Source organism: Dicentrarchus labrax, unplaced genomic scaffold (assembly GCF_905237075.1).
Source record: "Dicentrarchus labrax unplaced genomic scaffold, dlabrax2021, whole genome shotgun sequence".
Classification (NCBI taxonomy): Eukaryota; Metazoa; Chordata; class Actinopteri; family Moronidae; genus Dicentrarchus; species Dicentrarchus labrax.
In genome coordinates this window covers 14,501,255-14,514,939 of record NW_026136702.1, presented here as the reverse complement: position 1 = coordinate 14,514,939, position 13,685 = coordinate 14,501,255, and positions in this window count along the sequence as shown.

The following is a 13,685-nucleotide window of genomic DNA, read 5'->3' as shown; positions in this document are numbered from 1 at the left end:
TTCACTGACACACGCCTGCACAGTCCATTAACATTACTTGGAGGGCAGTTTCCAAATCAAATAGACTCTGCTCTAATAGAGATTACTGTATGTTACCACACCCCCTTTGCCATGCCACTGAAAAGGGATTTACTTGTTGTAATATGTATTACTCAATTTTCTACTTATATAGGCGAGATCCACTGAGATATTACTCTTTTTCAACAAAATTAAAAAAAACTGCTTCCTCCATGTGATAACTGGGTAAATGTTTGTAAGCTTGTCTGGTAGCAAACAGGAAACATCTCATTAGTGAAGAAAATGGAGGGAGTGTGATGAGTTTAGTTCAGTTTAGTTTACTTTTCCATCTCCACTGGCTTTGGTGTTGTTTGTGTACAGAAACACTGTTCTGCTTCAGTTCCTCTGCAGTCTTTCAGGCACATGCATAATTTCAAACCAGTGAATGAAATCAGATTGAATTAATACATCAAACTAATACAAAAATCGAACTAGTTTAACTGGTATGATTTGGGATTTATTTATTATAAGCGTACTGCAGTTAAGGAAAACTGAATAGGGTGTTTACATGACAATTACCATACAGGGGCATTGCCAAAATTTGACTTTAATCAAATTATTAGAGTGCATGCAGTTGCACTTAATTACAAGTCACCATACCAAAGGACCGAATGAGGGAGAAAGGAGGGGGAGCTGTGCCAAAGCTTTTGAAAAAAATACCTTAGGACAGAAAGATTAGGGAAAGATTAGGGTGATTCACAAATTCCTTCCAGTGTTATATATGCAACCATTACATTAAAATATATTGTACTAAATTTGTCAAAGCTATGAATTTAGGTGACTATCTAACAAGAGGACAGAATTTGGAACCAGGATTCGCCTTCAGTAAACGCTGGGCTCTCCCCAAGTGAAAGCTTACGACAGATTACTAGCTTTAGCACCAGTGACATATGATGTCCTCCAGTCAGGACCATCATCCTCCTCTCTGTCAACTTCTCTTCACTCCACCTTTCCCTTCCCCATCTACAACCCCAAGTGCTCAGAGTGAGAGGAGAGAAGGATTACACACTGCTTCACACATTAATCTGCAGCTGGAAATGTTCTCTCCACTCCATTTTGTGTGATAGTAAGTGTGTATGTACAGTACAGCTGATGGGGATGTGTGTGCATGTTTGATTTTGTGGGTGCTTACAGCTGATGTACACTATGCACATTGTGTGTGTGTGTGTGTGTGTGTTTCAGGGTGTGGTTCCTCTGAATCAGTGCCAGCAGCTGTTATTATTGATTGTGCCAGGAGGCAGCTCCATCAGCAAGACGCTTATTAGGATTTATAAGCCTCACACCTCACACTGGGAAACACCTCAAATTCATACAGAATTTGAAACCAATCACATCCATTTATCTCTGTTCATGGTTACATGTTACTGCCATCTGCTCAGCTTCTCATGAGATATCAAGATAACTTCATGTTAAATAAATCATTAATACAACATACTGACTGATTGTGCTATGAGAAAGGTTACTCATTATAAATTGTTAATGGTAAATGGTATGTCAAAATATAAGACAACACTTTGTTGTGAGAAGAATAAGATCTTGTTTCTCACTAACTACAACTACACAACATTCATACGGTGACAGCAATGTTATTATGTTCATCTAAATACAATTTAAAACAATTTTAATCTAAATATTTGTTACAATTGATGTGTAATAACAATGCAGATTGTGTATGTTCCCCAGACTGATTAAACATAAACTGTAGTATATTGGCAGTTTGCTTATTCAACCCTTTGCTTTATTTTTTACTAAATGTCGGCTATTATGTAACTGTGTTGTCCATTCTTAAGTGTTTACATTCTGCATGACCCACTAAATAGGGCTGCTTCTTTCAGCTTTATTTATCTTTGGACACACTTGGCTTGGCTTATTTGGTGGTTATAAGTGTTGACCTAACTTACAAAGATGTGCACACACCATTCCTACTTTTTAGAGGGGGAGTTATATTTGGTGAGGATGCTGGATTTCCATATCAAAAGGAGCAGTTCTCTCTTCGCACTAATCTGCTGAAGAGGCAGGCGTAGTGTCCCCAAACCAGCCGTTACGTTCCCAGTAATGTAGAGCGAGGTAAGAGAGGTAAGAAAGAGGAGCCGGATAGTAATCTGACTGACTGACTGATGAGCATAAAGAAAGAGACAAAGATGTACAGTTAAATGTGGTGTCATCTCCTCCTTCTGCATTATTTCCGCTCATTTAGACATCTGGCAAAAACACACTAAATGAAAAATGTTCAGTTAGTCTATCTTTTTTTTTAAAGTGTGCCAATGGATGCCAGTGGATGTAAGACTTACATAATATATACAAGTTCAGATACTGAGCAGCTGTGTGTACTCTTGCCTGCAGTCTGAGGTCGGGGGGTACGTTATCGGTGTAAGGAGACACTCAGGTTATCTGGAAGGCTATCAGTCACTGTAGTCATCCATGATTACCAATCCATATTAAAAGGTTTACAGTTACCATGTCATTTTTAATTACTTGGAGAAGCTCTAATGAGCTGCTAGTAATTACAATCTGACAAAAAAAAAGCATGAATACCAATAATAATACAAATAAATATTGAATATTGACAATACCAATATTATTAAGGATAGTGAGAAATATATACAATGCAAAGTATAATAATAACTTAATTTGATGTAAAGATAATAATAAGGAAATACTTTTGTTCCTGGTCTGAATAAACTGAACTGATAGAGTCTGACATTAAGAATCTACACAGTCTCCATCTATCATTATATGAGTCTTGTCCTTGTGGTAAGAACCAGACAATGTCATGGGATCAGACTGTGATCTTTTGGCTGCAGTTACATCTGCCATTAGTGTGACTTTGATCATCCAAACACAGTCAGACACATGAAGGGATGCACAGAAATCTAATTTTGCTCGCATTGCTTTCAGTCCTCCAAAACCAGAGATGGAAGTGGTCAGCAAAGTGGAACAGTGTGCCCATACAGAAATTGAATCTCGTAATCTGATCTTTGGAATTGTAACTTAAAATCTGACTTATGTGTACATGTGGCCTCCTTTTCTGCCATATTGTGAAATTTGTTGTTGACAAACCCTGGTAAACCATGCAGAGTATCTTACAACAAGACTACCACTGCCATCCATAAAATCAGGCCACTAGTAACTAATGTGCAGATTGAGTGTGCCTTTTCATGAATACAGTACAGATTTCACTAGTCCACATTAATCCAGGAGGCAGCACTAACAGAAAACCTCAACTGAAATGGCTTTGGCTTTGCTAATGTACATGTAAATCTGGGAAGAAATCTCTGCCACAACTGTAATTCAGACATGTCAGCTACCCAGACTGTGACTAAAGCCACCCTATAAGCCTCCGCAGCGACGTGTCTTCTCACATCCATCATGCTCTGGATCGAAAGTCTCTGATCAATGTGCTGTATGCAGAGGCCAGATAGGGCCTGACAGACAACTCTACAGGGGGTTCCCATCCCTGGCTCGTGATGGGAGGGGTACCATACAAATCAAGTGCCCCCTTCACTAGAAATCAATCATCACATAAGATGAATGCTGGTATCTCCCTGAAAACAACCCTCTGAAGAATCATACCAAGCTAAGCAGCAATTGAATGACAGCCATTGTGCACAAAATAACGGTAGATGCAATTTCTCATCTCATTTCAATTCACATTTTAAATTGACTGGTATGTTTATCTGCAATCAATAATTGCAAGCAAGGTCATTATTACCCCAATCAGTTTGCCTATGGCAGCAGCTCTTATTTTATTGGAGTAATCTAAAGATAATATGTCAAGTCAAGCTCTGCACCATGATTTTTACCAAGCAAATTTGTAAAAGCGCATTTTTAATTAAAGGCCAATATGGTTGGTCATAACGGCATCCTACTGTAATGCTGATTTGATTTATAACCCACCTTTCAATTGGCAAACATGTAAAAATAAACTCATCTAAATATTGGAGGAAATAAAATTGCTGTTATTCATATAATACAACACACACACACACACACACACACACACACACACACACACACACACACACACACAATTGCAATCAAGGTATGACATTTAAATGTGATTTGGTGAACTCATTCTGATATAGCACAGCAGTGAACATGTGGTTAAGGTTAAGGACAGTGAACTTACGTACGATCTCAAGCCTATCTAAAGTCAATATAGTCAATAGATGATTCAACAAAGATCGACTAGAGAGCTTGGAAAAAGCTTAGACACACCTACATGCATCTTGTACTTCTATCCTTCTACCCTACGCTAACTCCAGCTAAGTCCTAAGCCATAAATGGCCATGGAAACAACTGAGCCTGGATCAAAATGGCCACTCAAATTCGCAAAACACATGCAGAATCTAAGACACATACATAGACCTGCACCCAGTTCCTTTTTAACTGTACTCAGCCTGTACAGAGAAGAGTGAGGGGCTCATTTTCAGCTGTCTCCTTTCAGGTAGTGTGACAACAATGAGGGTTAAATTCAGACCTACTTTCCTCTGTAATCAGGTCAGGTCCGGACAGGTGCTCCCTGACTGATAAAGAGCTGTGAGGATTGAGGGCTCCATTTTTACTGACAATTTTGTTCTAATGTTTGGGGAGTCATTTGTATTACTAACCAATATTAACATACAAATGTGCATAGCAAGCAACCTGATTCTGTCCAGCAGGGCTAGACACATTGAATCTGTTATTTAGCTTTGGTCAATTAGGATGTATCTGGATTTCGGGAGATGAGAGGAGAGGACAGAAGAGGAACAATTCAGTCTATTTTTCTATATTTAGTCAACACTAGCTTCCTTATTGTCCTTCTTATCAGTTTCTTTTTAAGGTCATTGTGTAAATTGAAACAATCCTTTTTAAAACACTAAGCAAACCAGGAAGCAAAAGAGTCTTAGTCTTCTTTATAGTTGCAAAACCTGTGCAAATATCATCATTTGTTTGAAATGTTCATAATTACATGCATGAACTGAAAAAGATCTCCAAATAAAACAAAATACGTCCTTTGTTCGTGCCCTCCAGAACAACACCTGCAAATGTTTTTTGATCTGACACCAACATCGACAGGACGACATCATTTGTCTGTCTGTCTTTTTAATAATCAGCTAACATTCTGGTCAAGGTTTTGGTTTTAGGGAAAAATCATGGTTTTGGTTGGAATTACTCCTTTGTTAAGTTTAGGGGACATTCGTCGTGCACGTGGTTACAGTCAGAGAAAAACTGAGGTTGTGGTTTAACCAACGTTGACTGTCGGTTTGAAACAGGAAACCAACATTGTGTTGGCCCAACCAGCCACCTTGACCTCCTCCCCACTTTGTGGGTCTATAACAATGTCACTTCCAACGGACAAGAGTAATAATTCCTAGGACCATCAGAGGTATTTGTCACCTTAACGTAAACAAACATTTTTTGTTTTTGTGGATGCAACTGATAGTGCCGTTCTTCTTGGGAAGAAACACCCTGAGATGCAGGAAAATACATCAACATATTCACTAAAAATTTGTATCCCTTCACAAAATTCTTCTTGCTAGTTTCCCCATCAGAGATACTGAATCACAATGACTCACATCCTCACAGTCAGTTAATCCACTCTTCAAATACTGTAAAGCCTGTACAAACACATCATCTCAGAGCAAATAAACAAGACATCTTTTAATTGGCAGAGGCGCATGCTGCTTTCCAGAGTGCAGTGTTCTTAAAAATCAATACTGTTGTATTGTATTATTCAGTGTATTGTTCCTGGTGCCAAGCACTCCCATCACAACTGGCTGCTTTTTGTGAAAATTAATGCAGCATGCAATGCAAACATGACAAAGAGACGACTATTGATTCTTGCATTTTGATTTTCCTCGAGGTGTCTTGCAGTTTTATGGTTGGAGTGCCTATGCAGAGGCATTTTACATCTCTCTGCATACATTTACATTAAATGCACTTGCAAATATTCTGTCTTCATCTTTCTTTGTGCGTGAGTGGGAAAGGGACTATGAAAGAGAGATGTATATTCATCTCAATATTGGCCTGTGTCTAGTGTGGTGTGAATGGTATTATGCTGAAGAGTCTTGCACTTGCCTTGCTGTTGCTGACACTGCAATGTCCAGAGGCTTCCTGATCTCTCCAGTCAATCCAGTCTCACTGTGCAGGAGCTGCCAGGGGAAGCAGAGGAAGAGAGTTACTTAAAGTACAAGCACAGGCAGACAGCAGACTTCTTCAGTCATGATGGAGCAACAGAAACTGCCCTTCTAATTACTCTTATTTCATAAAATAACTACTTTTATGATAAAGTGACCACTCCCAAAGCAAGGTAATAACAGTACAGTGATGGTGAGATAGGACATAGAAACCCACATTCATCCTTAAATTTACAGTAAACAGACCTCACCTGCTTAAAGTGTAAGCAGGTGAGGTTTAGTGCCTTTACATTAAAATAGAGAGAGTATGGTTTTCCCTTTGCCGTGTGATGAGGGAAGAACTCTTCAATCTACCAGAAGAGATAGAAAGCATCTTTCTTTTTTGGCTTTAACATAAAATTCCTTATATTTCAACTTCAGCTGATAAAACCTTGTACTCCAGTTCAGGATTCACCTCAAAACAGCCACAGATCACTGAAATGTTAAATACGGCTGGAGGGCTTTGACAAGAAACAAGTGCCTATGTGATCAGTCTGTGCTCCCTTATGATTGATGATCTGGCTCAGTCAACTGTTGCAGTGAAGAAAAAAGACTGAGGCTCCTCAGGTTCACTTAAATCTGAAAGTGTTGATTTACCTGACTGTGTGGTAATGTAACAGCTCACTTTGGGTGACTAATTGTCATTAATTTACAAGGTTGTACTACAAATGTAACAAAAGTTCTAAATGTCAGATCTCTGGCATTGTGTTTATCTATATTTAGCCTAATTAAACAGTGGATTTAGGTGTAGACTATTATATGACATCAGTGGTGTGAGTTTGAATTTGGTTCATTCTTACTGTTCCACATGACCTCTCTTCTCTGCCCCAGTTTTCTAGTTGCTCATTTGTGTTTCCTATCCAACAAAGCAAAACAGCTGTGTAAGTTCAATATGTGATTTTTTTCAATTAAAGTGATTATAAGTCCCAATTTAATTTTAAACAATTTGTAAAGCAAAATTATGTAAGAATTGGTATTTTTTGCTAGAAAACTCCATACATAACTGAGTTATTTTCTCCATAGACTTTCACCAAAATCAGCGAATAAAGTTGTGTGTTTTGTACAGTAATCAGTGAGTCCCAGCCCCCAGAAACACACTCGTCTAATGTTTTTCCAACCTAATTCTTGTCTCATTTGTAGTCTGATAACAGTGAATTAATCAAATTCAGTGCCCCATATCCCTATTTTCCAAGCTACTGTTGCTGGGATCCTTGTCAGAGAGGAGCAGGTTAAAAAAAAAGACGCATACTGAGAATACTGAGCTGCCTTCCCTTTTATCTGAAGACACATAGCCACTGGTGTGTGACATAGTACCGTAAAACGTTACGCATTTCTCACGGGAGATTGTACCCATTCACCATTCTCTAAAACAGTTGTTGCTTTAAGGCTCAAAAGATTCTTCATCTACTCCCTGTAATGTGGTGAAATCACCTAATTGAGACGTTAAATTCATTCCTTTGTAGACTTTTTTTTATAAATTTAGCATCAGACTTAGTCATTTAAGCGTACATGTTGCACATAAGCCCTTACAAATAAAATAAATGTGTACATGTGTTGGGATTGATATCTGCACTGTTTGGTTCCAGAAGTATGTCTTTAATTATAATGCTTTATATAATATTTCCCACATTCCCATATGATGACCCTTAGAGAGGAGACCCATGGAAGAAGTTTTCTGCAACAAAATTACACTTATTTACAGATCTCATGTGAACGTGCTGATTGTAAACAATGTTGGCAATCAAAGTTGTTTGTTCTCTATAATTATAATTGTTGAGTCATGGAATGACTGAATGAGATAGCATCTGGGTCGTGCCATTCTATCCTGGGAATTAGATGATAACTTATTCCAGTGACTCAGCACACAGCACCATTACCTACCATTACAGCTTGACATAACTTTGTTTGAAACGGCATGAAATTACATTTACCTGCTTAAATGGGCCATTAATGTCAGGACGGCATTCCCAGAAGATGGAGAGCTGGCGTGAGAGAGCTCTTTTTTCTACGGAGGCCAGAGAGCGTGAAAACAGAGGAAGCACTCCTGAGTGAGGTGATGAGAGAAACAATGTGAGGCAGACCTTGCCATGTGGGACTAAAATCTACGCAATACAAAGTGATTTAACTTACAAGACAAAATAAAGATTCAATAACATGTATAGTTTTTTTTAATTGGAGAGGACATTCAGTGTTGATTTTATGGAAATACAATTATTAACCCATATCTGTTTGAATAACTCCTGTTTGGATAGTGTAAATATTAGATATGTCTTATTATATTCATTAAAATGTCATTTGTTTTCCCCTGAGGCTCTCCAAATACATCACGATGTCTTCATGTTAAAATGATGTGTTGAGAAATCTGATTATGCTAGAAGTCTGTTACCCCTCCAGCTCTAAACGTCAGTCATTGTTGTCTTGGTTAATATCATCATAATGTATTCTGCTATGTTATCTCCCTCAGCAGCCCTACGGCAAAGGAGTTCTTTTGCTGTGCTAAGCCCTCTACACATGCTCACTCTGGCAAACAGGGAGTTGAAGGCACAACAGAATCAAAGTCATTGCTTATATGAACAAATCACTTTAGGTATCTGCTAAACATCTTTAAAGATCATACTTGCACCGGTGCATCCTTTGCATTGCAATAATGCAGAAAATAGCAGACAAACTCAAACAACAAAACAGGAGCTGACTTTTTAAGGCCCTAACAGGTGCTTTTTTAGTTATTTTGGTCAATTCGTAGCAAAACTGTTTTATACAATTTGTACTTACGTGAAAAAAACGGGGGAAAGGGGGGGGGACGTTTTTCCAAACTTTTTTTATTTTGTTTTCCAATATCCTCCTGTAGCTTTTTCACCACAATTCATTCATTGTTTTAATGTTTTACAGCTGTCAGCAACTCCCCTCATTTCTTTGAGCATTGATTTTTGAAATAACAGACCTTTTTCATAGCAGACATTTTGACTTGCTAAGGCATGAAAAGCCCAGGGGTAATTAATGGCAATAGTGAGTAATTACACCTGTGGTTTTCCTGCTTTGACATTCGTCCAGGTCTATTATTTCACACATAAAAACTTAAACATATAAACATGAACAATTTATGTTGCTAGTATAGAATTGAGACACAGCTGTAAACTCATAACAATGAGCATCTAGCTTGTCAACAGATGAACATTAGCAATAAAGTGGGGCCATGAAAATAGCCATGTCATGGTGGGAACAGGACTTAAGTTACCTTCAAGGACTGTTTGGCTGATGAAAATGATGCCCGGCTCGTAGCTTTCGTAGTCTGGTCCATTTCTTCGGTGGAAAAGTTGAAAGTGGCATTCAGACTTCAACGAAACACAGACACATTTCTGCGCATTACGTTTATGGAAGACTAACCCTAACAGACCAATTAGCTAATAGGTTAGCTTACCTAGAAACATTAGGTTCAGCACACTAGTTAACTAGCTAGCTAGCTAGCTGTCTACAGCTTGCAGATTGATTGCTTCAGTTAATTAAAAGGACAAACTCCATTTGCTAAGTCTGAGAGTCTTATTATTATTATTATTATTATTATTATTATTACTACATTTTCTTGCAAGGCAGCACTATCATAGTTATATAGTATTTTGTTTTTCTTCAGTTCTTAATTGGCCTTGTTGTAACAAGGATAATATCTGCTAACAAGGGGATGTCCTGAAAGCTGAATGATGAAGGTGCAAGACTCACAACCATACCTGGCATGAGTCCAGCAGGGGACCTTTTGATGCATTTCATAGCCCTGTCCCTACTCCCCTTGTTCCTGAGCTATCAGATGTGGGAAAGAGTCTGTGTTAATCTAGTCTGTTCAGCTCCAACTGAGTGTCATTCACTCATGTCTCATGAACACACACACACACACCCCATCCTAAACAATGACTAACCAATCCTCCCCTCCCTTTCCACCTCCACCCCCTCCAAAATTGCTATTAACACCTCTTCATCACCATGGCATCCAAAGCTCTGAGCTTAATTTTAGTAAAATGGGTCGCAGCAGGTCAACAAAACAAAGATGCTTTCAGTGGCGGATACAAAAGCCGTACACCTGCATTGTACCACTGCATCATCATCATTATCATCATCATCATAGTCCTCATCGCTGCAACTGTGTGCTCTTTCAAACCTGTGACATTTTGATATTTAAAATAATCCACGGTTTAGAATACAATAGAAAGATTATGACCACACCTTCTCTGACACATATAAGTAGAAATTAATAATTAATAATAACGTATAATTCAGTGATCTGTTGGACAGATTTTAGGCTCCATGATGAAGTCTGAAAATATCTAAAGATTTGGAAATAATAGTAGGCTACTTTACTAATGCACCACAATAATGTAATGTTTTTGAAGTTAAAGTGTCTTCATTTGAGGGCTCATATGGGATTAAATCGGCATATATTTCTGTCTCCATGCCATGAATGCCATGAATATTCCTCTAGACCCGCCCCTGAATGCACCACACAGTCTACAGCTTAACTGCTTCCTGAAATTCCAGTTCTGTAGACATGACATAATAACTGTGTTTCTGAAGCAGTATTTAATGACCTGAGACAAACACTACTATTTACTGACAAACCATTTGCCTAGATGCCTACCAAATGATTCAGTGGTTTAGTTCTTCTAAAATCCAGTCCTGGGAAGAATTTATAAATGGTATCCCTCAAACTCTTCACCTCTACCGATATTTATTTTAAACGAAACATTCAAAGGAGATGAAAGATGGGGGCCATGCCTTCATATTGACATTTCAGCTTTAGAGCTGGTTGTTAAACGTTGCTTTGTTTTTCTGTGTTGCTATCTATAATCTGTGAGAATATGCGAGTCACAAGAAATTGGTCGCACTCTCTGCTTGTCACAACCTGTACCGTCAATCAATGTTGAGCACGCCGTTAATACGGGCTGTGTGTTTTTCTCCCCCAGATTTGACAAGTCACGTAGTTACCCTCTGACTGGATAAAAGCTATATATTGTGCTAGTGAAATTACCCTTCTTTTTTTAGAAGGAAAATATCATCTCTCTCTCTCTCTCTCTCGCTCTCTGTTTGTCTCTTGTATACCCACACAAACACACACACTGAAACACATGGCTGATTCGGGACTGCTGTTCTGCCAGCAACATCATCACTCTCCTTCCCACCCTTGTCTCCATGGAGACAAGCTTCCAGAGCTGGCTGGTTCCAGACCGTTGTGAATCAGCACAGACTAAAAAGGGAAGGGGAGGGGGGGTCTCTTTGTGTTTAAACATGACTAAAAGAACACTGTGAGCTCTGTGTTATCTTAGTCCCCACACCGAGGTGATCAAAGTGTCCGACCATTCATGCATGCAGATGTGAAAAGGAGCCAGGCATATTCTGATAAAGATGTCTGTACTTGTGCTGTCGTCAGTGTAGTCCATAGACCATTTTCACAGCAGCCATTTTGACATGAAATAGTATGTAAACATAGGCGTTACCTATGGTAACTTGAATGAATGGATGCATCATAGTATTCACTTGGTACATACGTCAGTATCTTTTTTTCCATTTCTTCGGCAAACAGCACACCATTCATTCATCCATAACTAAATATAATTTCCATTTGGTGGTGGTTTTAAATTAATTAAAATGTAATTTCCCCTTTATCTCATTCATCTAAACAGATGACACGACATAAAATACAGTGAGTGAACATTGTTTTATTGGTTTTATTGACCTCAAGTACAGCACATTCACTTCATGACTTCATTAACAGGATCTCTGCATTTTACCTATTTCACAGCTCTATCAAATAAACTTGATATGTTTTTTATGTCAGAGTCAATCGCTTGCAGGCTCTTTCTCTTTATCGAGGGACAGAGGGCTGGAAAGGCTTTGGAGATCCCATTAAAGACAACAGAATATACAGTTTATTATTATTGTTTTTTTAACCATGTTAGTGGCATGGTTCTAGGTATGGCAATTTCAATCTGTGGGTCAGTCGGCCACTTTGGTCCAGACTGAAATATCTCAACAACTATTGGATGGATTGTCATGAAATTTGACCCAGACATTAACGGGATGTCCTCAGGATGAACTGTATACACTTGTGTGTGTACATTCAAATAATAATCTATTCCATGTGAGTTAACTGACTGAATTTAGTCTGACCGGCTGATTTTAGACCCTTTTCTGTATTTTCAGTTAAGTCATTTTGTATATATTTTAATAATATTTATCATATTTTATTGTAAATTTTTTATTTTCTATTCATGTTTCTTAAATTGCAGTATTTATTTTTTATCTTTCTTTCAATTTTTTTATTACTATATCTGTTGTTACGCATTAAAACACCAAGGGCATATTCCTCGTATCCGAGAACCTACTTGGCAACAAACCTGATTCTGATTTTATCTCCCCACAACATAATACTTCGTAATACCACTTCAAAAGCACTGAACTTTTCTAAGAAGGAGAGTAAGCATTATGACCTCTTTATCTGTAGGATCCACTGTGTAGACTTGCTGACTGCTGATGTGCTCAATGGCGGCAATGACTGGAATAGGATGGTGAGTCCGTGAATTTTAGAAACAGAATGCCCAATTTGCACTACTTAGAAAGACTGATGGGGCACAAAAACAGGTACGGTAAGGTCATGAGTAGGCGGAGAGTAAAGGAAAGTGTAGAAAGAAGATGGGTCTGCTAAAAAGTCCAGTTGTTGAGTCAAGGAAACGTCTTCCTGCTGTGTGTCAGTAGTGCAGAGAGACAACCAGAATCAGCTCTAAGCCTCCGTGATAAATGCACTAACAGCTGGACGCTTCAACAGTCGGGACAATGTCGGAAGTGTTTAGCGAAGTTGGTTTTAGACCGGATGTAATGGATCTGCTGAAGCATGTGTATGTGTGTAAAGTTCACTTAGAGGAGCTAACGGAAGAGAAAGCTTTCATCGGCTTAACACCCTCACCTTAACTAGAAGTCATAATGGGAACTCTGTGTTCATCACATTTATAGACACACACACACACACACACACAAGCATGCATACAGTACACAGATGCATAAAAATAAACGCACCCATGCACGAACCACGCGTTCATGCCATACCGTGTGTGTGTACAATTACAGAGGAAGTGAACCTTATTAAAGGTCAGAGGACACAGAGAGATTCTTGGGAGTGTACTGAGGGCTCTACAGGGGCACTGAAAAAAGCAAGGTATAGTTTATGGAGGAGGGAAAGAGCAAAGTAGGCGGCTTCCACTCCTGTCAACATTCTGCACATTTAAGTTTTACTGTCAGTGTCTGCGGAGCATCAGAGCTCATTTGTGTGAAGGAGAGAGAGCAGGAAACGGAGTGAAAAGAGGGGGTAAAGGCCACATTAGCTCAAAATTCTTCAGATGACACTGACACTAGCTTTTCCAGATGAACTCTCCTCCAAAACCAATAACAACCAATCATTTTGTTTTTCTGTGGTCTTTACATCTCACATAA